Source organism: Theropithecus gelada, chromosome 1 (genome assembly GCF_003255815.1).
Source record: "Theropithecus gelada isolate Dixy chromosome 1, Tgel_1.0, whole genome shotgun sequence".
Classification (NCBI taxonomy): domain Eukaryota; kingdom Metazoa; phylum Chordata; class Mammalia; order Primates; family Cercopithecidae; genus Theropithecus; species Theropithecus gelada.
In genome coordinates, this window is record NC_037668.1 from 51,397,952 (window position 1) to 51,412,498 (window position 14,547).

At 43.5% G+C, this 14,547-nt stretch overlaps 1 protein-coding gene across 1 annotated transcript in view; it reads right to left on the reverse strand.

Moving 5' to 3' along the window:
- The window catches only part of CNR2 (cannabinoid receptor 2), an 86,288-nt gene that overhangs the window by 65,677 nt on the left and 6,064 nt on the right, over positions 1-14,547 (reverse strand). Inside the window, exon 2 of the mRNA XM_025360334.1 lies at positions 9,554-9,632. The gene's annotated coding sequence lies outside the window, so the exon portion shown is untranslated. The remainder of the gene's footprint in view (positions 1-9,553; positions 9,633-14,547) is intronic.

The window sequence follows — 14,547 nt, forward strand, 5'->3', positions numbered from 1 at the left end:
TGAGTCTGGCTCTGTCGCCCAGGCTGGAGTGCGGTGGCCGGATCTCAGCTCACTGCAAGCTCCGCCTCCCGGGTTCACGCCATTCTCCTGCCTCAGCCTCCCGAGTAGCTGGGACCACAGGCGCCCGCCACTTCGCCCGGCTAGTTTTTTGTATTTTTTAGTAGAGACGGGGTTTCACCGTGTTAGCCAGGATGGTCTCGATCTCCTGACCTCGTGATCCGCCCGTCTCGGCCTCCCAAAGTGCTGGGATTACAGGCTTGAGCCACCGCGCCCGGCCTATCTGTTCTTTCTTATGGGCTCTCAGCCGTGAATCCTGCGATGGGTAAGGGAAAGATCATCTTCTCTCCCTTACAGACGCCTGATTAATTATGTGAGGCCATGCCTTTTTTATACATGCATTTATTCAACAGACATATAGAGAAGTTTGAATAGGCTGCATCCTGTCAATCAAGGGAATAGTTTGGCAAACAGGCAGACATAATGGGATTTCCTACCAGGTTTCCAGGAAGGAAAGTCCCTGTGTATAGAGCCTGTAACTCTACGCGTCCAGATCCTTGAAAAGGAAGGAAGAAGGGAGGGCTTGAAGTGTCAGCTTTGCTGGGGTCTTACCAGATAAGGGCTACCAAAAGGAAAACCCTGAGCTACAGCATTTGGTGGCAGTTGTGGTCCTTGTATGTGGTTAATGCCTGCTCCAGGATCCTTCTAGTGGAGATAGCTGTCACAGAACTATTAGACACCATAGTTGATCTATATTTCATTATATTAGATTTTAAGGACATACAAGCAAATATATTACCCCTGAGATTAGGCAAGAGAGGCCCTTGCTCTGGGGTTAGAGAACCCCATGTCACAAGCATACATAAAATTAATTTATTAAATAAGATAAAAGTGAAATATTAGGCTGGGCACGGTGGCTCATGCCTGTAATCCCAGCACTTTGGGAGGCCGAGGTGGGCGGATCACCTGAGGTTGGGAGTTCGAGACCAGCCTGACCAACACGGAGAAACACCATCTCTACTAAAAATACAAAACTAGCCAGATGTGGTGGCGCATGCCTGTAATCCCAGCTACTTGAGAGGCTAAGGCAGGAGAATCGCTTGAATCTGGGAGGTGGAGGTTGTGGTGAGCCGAGATTGAGCCATTGCACTCCAGCCTGGGCTACAAGAGTGAAACTCCGTCTCAAAAAAAAAGAGAAAAAAAAAGGAAATATTAGAATCAGATTACAAACAATAACTGTTAATGACACAGACAATTATCATTCTATCTTGAAATAAATGAACACAAGAATGGAAGTTGCTAGTCTAGCTGGGTGCGGTGGCTCATGCCTGTAAATCCCAGCACTTTGGGAGGCTGAGGTGGGCGGATCACCTGAGGTCAGGAGTTCAAGACCAGCCTGGTCAACATGGTGAAAACCGTCTCTACTAAAAAAAAAAAAAAAAAAAAATTAGCTGGGCATGGTGGCTTACGCCTGTAATTCCAGCTACTCCAGAGGCTGAGACAGGAGAATCGCTTGAACCCTGAAGGCGGAGGTTCCAGTGAGCCAAGATCATGTAACTGCACTTCAGCCTGGGTGACAGAGTGAGACTCTGTCTGAAAAAAAACAAAAAGGAAAGAAGTTGCAAGTCTAAATAAACTGAAATCTTCCAGCCACGGGTTCATAGGGGTCAAATGACAGTGTGGCTACATGTGTTACTGTACATGACATGAACATATGGGCACGTCTGCCACTCAGTGCTGGCACAACACAACCTGTAACTCTTGACAGCCATTCTTAGGACTAACACTGTTCAGGCCTCAGGGAAATGCTTCTGCATTTTGCCCCATGACCTCGAAACAAAAGGAAACTGCATGCAAATGACATAAAAGGTTGGCGTTAATTTTGTTGTTGTGAATGTAAATTTGTCAAGGTAGAAAGATAGAACATCTTTTATTATTTTAAGTGTTAGCTTTCTTATTTAAATATTTAGACAAATGACTATGTTGAAACAAAATCCATGGTATAAAGAAATACCTTTATTTTACTTCTTTTTTTTTTTTTGAGACAGGGTCTTGCTCTGTCATTTAGACTAAAGTGCAGTGGCGCAATCAGAGCTTACAGCAGCCTCAACCTTTCAGGCTCAAGTAAATTTCCTGTCTCAGCCTTCTGAGTATCTAGGACTACAGGTGTGCACTACCATGCCTGGCTAAATTTTTTTTTTTTTTTCAGATGGAGTTTTGCTCTCGTGGCCCAGGCTGGAGTGCAATGGTGTGGTCTCGGCTCATGGCAACCTCTGCCTCCTGGGTTCAAGTGATTCTCCTGCCTCAGCCTCCTGAGTAGCTGGGATTATAGGCACAAGCCACCATGCCTGGCTAATTTTGTATTTTTAGTAGAGATAGGGTTTCTCCATGTTGGTCAGGCTGGTCTCGAACTCCCAACTTTAGGTGATCTGCCTGCCTCGGTCTCCCAAAGTGTTGGGATTGCAGGCGTGAGCCACCACGCCCGGCCACCTGGCTAATTTTTTATTTTTCGTAAAGACAGGGTTTGACTATGTTGCCCAGGCTGGTCTTGAACTCCTGGACTCAAGCGATCCTCTTGCCTCAGGCTCCCAATGTTCTGGGATTACAAGTGTGAGCCACCACTCTCTGCCTACTTCTTCTTCTTCCTCATTTGTAAATACACATAACATAAAATTTACCAACTTAACCATTTATAAGTGTACAGTTTAATGATATTAAGTACATTCGTATTCTTGTGCAACCATCTTCACCATCCATCTCCAGAACTCTTTATACTGCAAAACTGAAGCTCTATACCCATTAAATAATAACTCCTCATTTCCCCTCCTCTCAGCCCCTGCAACCACCATTCTACTTTCTGTCTCTTTAAATTTAACTACTCAAGAAACCTCATGTAAGTGGAATCATACAGTATTTGTCATTTGTAATTGGCTTATTTCACTTAGCATAATATCCTTAAGGTTTGTTTATGTTGTATCATGTGTCAAGATTTCCTAACTTTTTAAGACTGGATAATATTCCATTGTAAGAGGCCGGGCGCGGTGGCTCACGCCTGTAATCCCAGCACTTTGGGAGGCCGAGGCGGGTGGATCACAAGGTCAGGAGATCGAGACCACGGTGAAACCTCGTCTCTACTAAAAATACAAAAAATTAGCCGGGCGCGGTTGTGGGCGCCTGTAGTCCCAGCTACTCGGGAGGCTGAGGCAGGAGAATGGCGTAAACCCGGGAGGCGGAGCTTGCAGTGAGCTGAGATCCGGCCACTGCACTCCAGCCTGGGCGACAGAGCGAGACTCCGTCTCAAAAAAAAAAAAAAAAAAAAAAAAAAAAAAAAAAAAAATATTCCATTGTAAGTATATTATACATTTTGCTTATCCATTCATCCATGGATGGACACTCGGGTTGCTTCCATGTTTTAGCTATTGTGAATAATGCTTTGAACATGGGTATGCAATTATCTGAGACCCTGCTTTCCAATTCCATACCCAGAAGTGGAATCGCCAGCTCATGTGGTAATTCTATTTTTAAGTTTTTGAGGAACTGCCATACTGTTTTCCACAGCAATCTTACCAATTTACCTCCCCACCAATACTGCACAGAAATTGCAATTTTTCCACATATTTACCAATATTTGTTATTTTCTGTTTTTTGTTTTTGACAGTAGCATCCTAATGGGTGTTGGGTGGTACCTCATTGTGGTTTTGATTTACATTTCCCTCATGATGAGTTTTATTGAGCATCTTTTCATGTGCTTATTGGCATTTGTATATCTTCTTTGGATAAACGTCCATTCAAACCCTTTGCACTTTTTTTTTTTCTTTTTTTTTTTTAGAGACAGGGTCTTGCTCTTTCACCCTGGCTGGTGTGCAGTGTCATAATAATAGCTCCCTGCAAGCTTGAACTCCTGGGCTCAAGCGATCTCCCACGTCAGCCTCCCGAGTAGTTGGGAATACAGATATGCATACCACACCTGGCTAACTTTTAATTTTTTTGTAGAGATAGGGTTCTCACTGCGTTGCCAGGGCTGGTATTGAACTCCTAGGCTCAAGTGATCCTTCCATCTCAGCCTCCCAAAGTGCTGGGATTACAGGCATAAGCCACTGCACCCAGCTCTTTGCCCATTTTTGAATCAGTTTATTTCTTTTGTTGAGTTTTAGGAATTATTTACAAATTCTGGATATTACTCCCTTATCAGATATATGATTTGCAAATGTTTTCTCTCATTCCATAATTTTCCATTTCCTTCTGGTTGACAGTGTTTTTTGTATGTTTGTTTGTTTTTGTTTTTGTTTTTTTGAGACAAAATCTCACTCTGTTGTCCAAGTTGGAGTGTAGTGGCGTGATCTCGGCTCACTACAACCTCTGCCTCCCGGATTCAAGCGATTCTCCTGCCTCAGCCTCCCAAGTAGCTGGGACTACAGGCGTGCGCCCCCATGCCCAGCTAGGGTTTCATTATGTTGGCAAGGCTGGTCTTGAACTCCTGACCTCATGATCTGCCTGCTTTGTTCTCCCAAACTGCTGGGATTATAGGTGTGAGCCACTTTGTCTGGCTGATAGTGTTCTTTGATGTACAAAAGTTTTTGATTTTCATGTAGTCCCATTTGTCTGTTTTTTCTTTTGTTACCTGTGCCTTTGGTGCTATAATCCAAGAAAGTATTGCCAAATCCAATATCATGAAGCTTTTGCCCTATGTTTTCTTTTAAGTTTTATAGTTTTATCTCTTACATTTAGGTCTTTGATCCATTTTGAGTTAATTTTCATATATGATGTTAGGTAAGGGTCTAACTTCATTCTTTGGTATTTTACATTCAGTTTTCCCAGCCCCATTTGTTGAAAAGATTGTCCTTTCTCCATTGAATGGTTTTGGCATCTTTGACAAAAATTATTATACCATGTATGTGAGGGCTTATTTCTGGGCTCTTTATTCTATGCTATTGGTCTATATGTCTGTCTTTATGCCAGTACCAAACTATTTTAATTACTGTAGCTTTGTAGCAAGTTTTGAAATCAGGAAATGTGGGATGTCCAATTTTGGTCTTCTTTTTAAAGGTTGATTTGGCTATTCAAGGTCTCTTGAAATTCCTCATAAATTTTAGGGTGGGTTTTTCTATTTCTGTAAAAAATGTTGGGATTTTGATAGGGATTGCATTGAATCTATAGAATGTTTTGAATAGTATTGACATCTTAACAATATTAAGTCTTCTCTAATCTATGGTGTCTTTCCACTTACCTATGTCTTTGATTTCTTTCAGCAATGTTTTTTATTTCTCATTGTATAAGTCTGTCACCTTGGTTAACTCCTAAGTATTTTATTCTTTTTGATGCTATTATAAGTGGAATTGTTTTCTTAATTTCTTTTTCAGATTATTAATCATTAGTGTCTAGAAATGCAACTGACCTTTGTATATTGACTTTGTACCCTGCTACTTTGCCAAAATTTTCAGATAGTTTGAACAGTTGTGTGTGTGTGTGTGATCTTTATGCATTTCCACATATAAGATTATACCATTTGCAAATGGAGAGAATTTTACTTCTTCTTTTTCAATTTCAATACTTTTTTTTCTTTTTCTTGACTAATTGCTTTGGCTAGGACTTTCAGTAAGACGTTGAACAGAAGTGGTGAAAGCAGGCCGGGCGCGGTGGCTCAAGCCTGTAATCCCAGCACTTTGGGAGGCCGAGATGGGCGGATCACGAGGTCAGGAGATCGAGACCATCCTGGCTAACCCGGTGAAACCCCGTCTCTACTAAAAAATACAAAAAATAGCCGGGCGAGGTGGCAGCGCCTGTAGTCCCAGCTACTCGGGAGGCTGAGGCCGGAGAATGGCGTGAACCCGGGAGGCGGAGCTTGTAGTGAGCTGAGATCCGGCCACTGCACTCCAGCCTGGGCGACAGCGCGAGACCCCGTCTCAAAAAAAAAAAAAAAAAAAAAAAAAAAAGAAGTGGTGAAAGCAGGTGTTCTTGCCTTATTTTTGGTCTTAGAGGAAAAGTTTTCAGTCACCGATGAGTATGACGTTGGCTGTATTTCTTTTTTTTTTTTTTGAGACGGAGTCTTGCTCTGTGCCCCAGGCTGGAGTGCAGTAGCGCGATCTCGGCTCACTGCAAGCTCCGCCCCCCTGGGTTCACGCCATTCTCCTGTCTCAGTCTCCCGAGTAGCTGGGACTACAGGCGCCCGCCACCTCGCCTGGCTAATTTTCTTGTGTTTTTAGTAGAGACGGGGTTTCACCGTGTTAGCCAGGATGGTCTCGATCTCCTGACCTCGTGATCCGCCCGTCTCGGCCTCCCAAAGTGCTGGGATTACAGGCTTGAGCCACCGTGCCCGGCTGGCTGTATTTCATAAATGGCTTTTATTATGTTGAGGTATTTTCTTCTATTCCTAGTTCATTGAGTGTTTTTATCATGAAAAAATGTTGAATTTTGTCAAATGCTTTTTCTGCATCAATTGAGCTAATCATGTGGGGTGTTTTTCCCCTTCATCCTATTTTTTTTTTTTTTTTTTTTGAAGACAGAGTCTCGCTCTGTTGCCCAGGCTGGAGTGCAGTGGCGCGATCTTGGCTCACTGAAAGCTCCGCCTCCCGGGTTCACACCATTCTCCTGCCTCAGCCTCCTGAGTAGCTGGGACTACAAGCGCCCACCACCACGCCTGGCTAATTTTTTGTATTTTTAGTAGAGACGAGGTTTCACTGTGTTAGCCAGGATGGTCTCGATCTCCTTACCTCACGATTTGGCCACCTCAGCCTCCCAAAGTGCTGGGATTATAGGCATGAGCCACCGTGCCCAGCCCCTTCATCCTATTAATGTGGTATATTACTTCAGTTGATTTTCATATGTTAAACTATCTTTGCATTCCAGGAATAAATCCTACTTGGTCATGTGTATAAATAATCCTTTTAATATGCTGTTGAATTCAGCTTGATAGTATTGTATTTTGTTAAGGACTATTGTATCGATGTTCATTAGAGATATTGGTTCACAGTTTTCTTTTCTTGTGGTATCTTTGTCTGTCTTCGGTATCAGAGTAATGCTGGCCTCATAGCATTTGTTAGGAAGTGTTTCCTTCTTCCATTTTTTTTGAAAAATTGAGAAGGATTAGTGTTAATTCTTTAAACATTTGATAGAATCCATAAGTGAAGCCCTCAGGTCCAGGGCTTTTCTTTGTCAGGAGATTTTTTTTTGGTCAGGAGATTTTGTATTACTGATTACATATCATTATTAGCTATAGGTCTATTCATATTTTCTATTTCTTCATGATTCAGTATTAGTAGGCTTTGTGTTTCTAGTTATTCATCCATTTCATCCAGGTTATCCAATTTGTTGATGTATAATTATTCATAGTGTTCTCTTATAATTCTTTTCATTTGTTTCCACTTTCACTTCTGATTTTAGTAATTTGAATCTTCTCTTTTTTTTTCGTAGCCAATCTAGCTAAATTTGCCTATTTTGTTAATCTTTTTGAAGAACCAACTTTGGGTTTAAAATTTTTCTCTATTTTTTTTTTACTTTTTCCTTAAAATTTTTATTTATTATTATTATTATTATTATTTTAGTAGAGACAAGGTCTTGCTATGTTGCCCAGGCTGGTCTTGAACTCCTGAGCTCAAGTTATCCTCTCACCTCGGCCTTATGAAGTGCTGGGATTATCGGTGTGAGCCAATGTACCTGGCCTCTGTGATTTTTCAATTCTCTATTTCATTGATTTCTGCTTTAATCTTTATTATTTCTTTCCATCTGCTAGTTTTAGGTTTAGATTTTCTTTTCCTAGTTCCTTAAGTTGTAAAATTAAGTTGTTGATCTGAGATCTTTCTTGTTTTTTAATATAAGTGCTTACAGCTATAAATTTCCTTACGAGCATCCTATTTTCATTGCATCCTATAAGTTTTGACATGTTGTGCTTTCATTTTCATTTGTCTCTAAGTACTTAACAATTTTTTATGTATTTTAATAGCAAACTTACAGGAACAGCACAGAAGACAGACATTAAACATATGTACTTGCATGTAGGACAACTCAGTTAGAAAAGTAAAATGAATGGATGGAATCTACTATATGACAAAAATGCTACAAACACCATTTAGTTGCCGTCAATAAGAAATTTACTTGTTTTAAAAAACTCCAGGCCGGACGCGGTGGCTCACGCCTGTAATCCCAGCACTCTAGGAGGTCAAGATGGGCGTATCACAAGGTAAGGAGATTGAGACCATCCTGGCTAACATGGTGAAACCCCGTTTCTACTAAAAAATACAAAAAAAAACTAGCCGGGCGAGGTGGCAGGCGCCTGTAGTCCCAGCTACTCGGGAGGCTGAGGCAGGAGAATGGTATAAACCCGGGAGGCGGAGCTTGCAGTGAGCTGAGCTCCGGCCACTGCACTCCAGCCTGGGCGACAGAGTGAGACTCCACCTCAAAAAAAAAAAAAAAAAAAAAAAAAAAAATCCAAATGCTGATATTGTCCAGAAAAATTTAACAGGTTTATTTACAATTATTGTAAAGTTGAACTGCTGAAACTTGTTCATTGAAACATTTTAACTTGCATTAATGCTTTACGTCTCCGCATTTATATTAAAAATTCACACACAAACAAAAATGGAAAAACTGCCAATACCAGATTTCTGTCCCCTATCTTTCCACTCGTAATCATAACCTTTTGACTCCATGGGAAAAAAAAATCTAACGTTCAGAACTACCAACAACAGGAAGAAGAGAATTCTTTTTCTTTTTTTGAGAATGAAATGTTTCCTATCATAATGGATTCTTCAGCACATTCTCCATGTATGCGGCGTGCCAGCTGCATGTTTTTTGGCATAATTGTTACACATTTGGCATGGATAGCACACGGGCTGTTGTCTTCAAAAAGGCCAACCAGATGGGCCTCACTTGCCTCCTGCAAAGCACTGATAGCTGAGCTCTGGAAGCGAAGATCTGTTTTATTATTTTATTTTTGTTTATTTATTTTTTTGAGATGGAGTCTCGCACTGTCACCCAGGCTGGAGTGCAGTGGCGCAATCCTGGCTCACTGCAAGCTCCACCTCTCGGGTTCACGCCATTCTCCTGCCTCAGCCTCCCCAGCAACTAGGACTACAGGCACCCACCACCACGCCTGGCTAATTTTTTGTGTTTTCAGTAAAGACGGGGTTTCACCGTGTTAACCAAGATGATCTTGATCTCCTGACCTTGTGATCCGCCCGCCTGGGCCTCCCAAAGTGCTGGGATTACAGGCGTGAGCCACCGCGCCCGGCCCGCGCACATCTGTTTTAAAGTCCTGAGCAATTTCTCGCACCAGACGCTAGAAGGGAAGTTTGCGAATCGTAAGTTTAGTGGACTTCTGATAATGTCTAATTTCACCGAGTGCCACAGTACCAGGCCTGTAACCATGAGGTTTCTTCACCCCTCCAGTAGAGGGCGCACTCTTGCGAGCGGCCTTCGTAGCCAGTTGCTTCCCGGATCCTTCACCCCCGGTGGATTTGCCGGCAGTCGGCTTTGTAGGAGCCGTTGGTACAGAGACATCCCTGCTTACCCCCCTTCTCTGCTTACCCCCCTTCTCTTGCTTACCCCTTCTCTTGCTTACCCCCCTTCTCTTCGCCTTCCGGAGCTCGGCGAGTGAGAGGTGGCGCTGGCCTTGGAGAGTGACGGTGGCGCGGCAGCGGCTGTGAACACAATTCAGAAAAATTTTTGTTTTTAATGTATTTAATTTTTTTTTAGACAGTCTCGATGTCACCCAGGATGGAGTGCAGTGGTGCAATCTCGGCTTACTACAACCTCCACCTCCTGGGTTCAAGCAATTCTTCTGCCTCAGCCTCCCAAATAGCTGGGATTACAGATGCAGGCCACCAGACCTGGCTAATTTTTGTATTTTTAGTAGAGGCCGGGTTTCACCATGTTGGCCAAGTTGGTCTTGAACTGCTGATCTCAAGTGATGCACCCACCTCGGCCTCCCAAAGTTCTGGGATTACAGGCATGAGCTAGCACGCCTGCTCTGTTTTTTGTTTGTTTGTTTGTTTTTTTCCTCACTCCGTCGCTCAGGCTGGAGTGCAGTGGTGCAATTTTAGCTCACTGAAACTTTTGCCTGCCGGGTTCAAGTGATTTTTTTTCCTGCCTCAGCCTCCGGAGTGGCTGGAATTACAGGCGCACACCACCATGCCCGGCTAATTTTTTTTTTTTTTTTTTTTTTTTTTTTTTTTTTTGAGACGGAGTCTCGCTGTGTCGCCCAGGCTGGAGTGCAGTGGCGCGATCTCGGCTCACTGCAAGCTCCGCCTCCCGGGTTCACGCCATTCACCCGCCTCAGCCTCCGAGTAGCTGGGACTACAGGCGCCCGCCACCACGCCCGGCTAGTTTTTGTATTTTTAGTAGAGACGGGGTTTCACCGCGTTAGCCAGGATGGTCTCGATCTCCTGACCTCGTGATCCACCCGCCTCGGCCTCCCAAAGTGCTGGGATTACAGGCTTGAGCCACCGCGCCCGGCCTAATTTTTGTATTTTTAGTAGAGACAGGGTTTCACCATGTTGGCCAGGCTGGTCTCAAACTCCTGATCTCAGGTCTTCCGCCTGCCTTGGCCTCCCAGATTGCTGGGATTACAGGTGTGAGCCACCGTGCCTGGCCTTAACTGTAGTTAAGGGTTGCAATCAGGGAGGAAGAAGGGCAGAAGACGTTAAGAAAGCTCTTACTTGACTAGAACTCTTGTGACATTTTCCTAGCCTGATAGATAGCTAAAGCTGCCTCTTTCTCTCACGGCACTTGTTCTTCAGCAAATTCTCTTCATGAGCTCTCTCGGCTGCAATTCCTTCACAGTGGGCAATGCTTCTCCTTAGGCTGACTGCTCCCTCAGCTTCTAACTCTTACTACAATATCTTGCTGTAAGAATGTCATTGCAGGGGCCACCCTCGTGGGCTTTGAAAATAACTCCAGTCAGGCAGGTGGCTCACACCTGAAATCCCAGAACTTTGGGAGGCTGAGGCAGGCAGATCACTTGAGCCCAGGAAGCAGAGGTTGCAGTGAGCTGAGATCCCACCATTGCACTCCAGCCTGAGCAATAGGAGTGAAACCCTGTCTCACAAACAAACAAACAAACATATCGGGGTCTATAAATACTCTAGTTTTTTTTTTTCTTATTTTTTTTTTCTAATCGGCAATGAGAATATATGTGCAATTTTACTGGCCAATGATAGCATGGAACTAGAAGGGTGGCTACCTCCCGTTTAGAGCATACTGTATTCTGAGCGCTTCCTAGCAATATGGACCCTGAAGACTAGGTTGGTGTAGCAGAGTGGCTAAGAGCAGGTTTTGGCATCAGGGTGACCCAGGTTCAAGTTCGAGGTGTGTGACTTTGGGCAAATCACTTAGCCTACCTCTTTGAACCTCAGTTTTCTCATCCATTTAATGAGGCAATACTACTAGTGACCTCAGTAGGTTGTGATGAGAATTAAATAAGATAATGCACATCAATTGTTTAGGACAGGCTAGTGCAATGGCTCATGCCTGTAATCCCAGCACTTTGGGGGGCTGAGGCAGGTGGATCACTAGAGCCTAGGAGTTCAAGACCAGCCCGGACAACATGATGAAACCCTGTCTCTACAAAAAATACAAAAATAAGCCAGGCACAGTGGCCTACACCTGTTGTCCCAGCTACTCGGGAGGCTGAGGCAGGAGGATTGCTTGAGCCCAGGAGGTTGATGCTGCAGTGAGCCATGATCTCACCACTGCACTCCAACCTGAGTGACAGAGATCCTGTTTCAAAAAAAAATTTTTTTTAATTGCTTAGGACAGTGTACCTTGCTCACAGTAAAGTGCTCGATACTTACTGTTATTATTTAATATGCAACATATTTGTAATATGCAAAAGATCATATCTTTGAATTGCATCAGTAACAGTTATAACAAAACAAAATAAAGATATACCAGTCAAAGGCAAGGAGATGGTGTAAATATTAAACCACGGTGAACTGGAATCAAGAGATTAGACTGAACTTGAGCAAGTTACTTCACCTCCTCTTGCTTTGGAAACTGTGGGCGAATGGCGACTCCTTTGTTGCCTGCTCTTCCCAAGATTGGAAGTCATGCCATGGTGTCATCTAACAGTTTAATCATGTGTTAAGACTGTGTCAATCTGTTTTTGTTTTTTTTTTTTTTTTTCTGCTGTGGCAAAATCTAGGCTTTTGGGCCATGGAAGCTTGACTCATAGTCTCTTTCCAAACCCAAGCCATCAGCCAGAGAACAAACACCGGCTTGCCTGAGTCAGTGGAAATTCCAGATGTTTGTAGCTCATTAACTGCCAAATTGACAGCTATGGAGGCTGTGACGAATAAATGGATCTTATTAGCTCCATGTTCCCCAGAAAAAGCTGTCCCACAGGCATGCTTTGTACAAAGGCCATACATAACACGTGATCTTTAAAAAAACCTTTTAAAATTACTTTGACTATTTCCCGTCAAAAGAAATTCACTGCCGGGTGAGGTGGCTCACGCTTGTAATCCCAACACTTTCGGAGGCCGAGGCAGGTGGATCACCTGAGGACAGAAGATCAAGATCAGCCCAACCAACATGGTAAAATCCTGTCTCTACTAAATACAAAAAATATGCTGGGCGTGGTGGCACATGCCTATAATCCCAGCTACTTGGGAGGCTGAGGCAGGAGAATCGCTTGAACCCAGAGGCAGAGGTTGCAGTGAGCCGAGATTGTGCCACTGCATTTCAGCCTGGGCAACAAGAGCAAAACTCTGTCTCAAAAAACAAATAAATTCACCAATGTAAATTCACCAACTCCTCTTACAGATCCATTGTCAGGAAAGCAGCTATAAACAACAAGGACGGAGAACAGTATCCTCAAAGCCAGAAGCCTGGGGCTGACTTTTAGCCTGATGGTGGGGGCATACATGGATACATAGTTTCTGGAAGGTATTTGGTAATATATATCAAAAGTCTTACCTATATATTTACCTTGTGACCTAGTACTTTCACCCCTAGTAATTTATTTAAAGGAAACTTATTTACAGAAATGAAGATTTATTTATAGGGATATCCAACTCAGCACATAATAGCAAAAAATTGGAAATAACAGTGGAGAATAGTAAAATTAATCAAAGATGGTCATAACATAAAATATGGTTAGCAATAAATGTATATATACATAGAAACATGCTCACAACATCCTGAGTTTAAAAAGTGGAAAAAGGGGCAGGCATGGTGGCTCACAACTGTAATCTCAACACTTTGGGAGGCCGAGGTGGGTGGATCACATGAGGCCCAGGCGTTCAAGACCAGCCTGGCCAATATGGAGAAATCTCATCTCTACTAAAAACACAAAAATTAGCTGGGTGTGGTGGCACACGCCTGTAATCCCAGATACTCAGGAGGCTGAGGCAGGACAATCACTTGAAACTGCGAAGTGGCCGGGCGCGGTGGCTCAAGCCTGTAATCCCAGCACTTTGGGAGGCCGAGACGGGCGGATCACAAGGTCAGGAGATCGAGACCATCCTGGCTAACACGGTGAAACCCCGTCTCTACTAAAAAATACAAAAAACTAGCCGGGCGCAGTGGCGGGCGCCTGTAGTCCCAGCTACTCGGAGGCTGAGGCAGGAGAATGGCGTGAACCCGGGAGGCGGAGCTTGCAGTGAGCTGAGATCCGGCCACTGCACTCCAGCCTGGGCGGCAGAGCGAGACTCCGTCTCAAAAAAAAAAAAAAAAAAAAAAAAAAAAAAAAAAAAAAAAAAAAAAGAAACTGCGAAGTGGAGGTTGCAGTGAGCTGAGATCATGCCACTGAACTCCAGCCTGGGCAACAGAGATAGACTCTGTCTCAAAAAAGAAAAAGAAAAAAAAAGTGAAAAAAGGTAACAATAGAATATATACCACTGAGGCAGGAGAATCGCTTGAACCCAGAGGCAGAGAAGTTAAACAACCTGCCAAAGTCAGTCATATGCTAGAAAGCCACAGAGCTAAGGTGAGTCGCTGAGCAGGTTTTGGTGTCTATGCTCCCGCCACGACTCACGCTCTCTCCTGGTATAGAAAAAAGACTGGAAGGACATACCTTCCAAGCATTCACAATGCTTACTTCTGGGAAGTGAGATGTTGAGTGATTTCTACTTATTGTTTATCTACCTTTTCTATAGTTAATGTGTTATGTAATGAGACAAAACTCCAAAGAAAATGTTTAAAATACAAGGCATTTGTTGCAGAGGTGAATGAGTCTCTCTCAGCCTCAGTTTAGAACAGCAACTGTGCCTACCTTGTAAAGCTCATGGTAGGACTGAATGAAATAAAGTGAGAGCACTTGGATGATGTAGATTTAGAATATGTTAAAAAGATGTGTAGAAGATGTTAAAAATGGTAGCGGCTATTACAATACAAAGCAGAGGCCGGGCGTGGTGGTGCTGAACCTCGGTTTTTCACCTGTGAAAATGCCGACAGAGGCCTGGGTGCGGTGGCTCACGCCTGTAATCCCAACACTTTGGGAGGCCAAGTCAGGCAGATCACTTGAAGTCAGGAGTTCAAAACCAGTCTGGTCATAATGGTGAAACTCCATCTCTATTAAAAATATAAAAATTGGCCCGGTGCGGTGGCTCAAGCCTG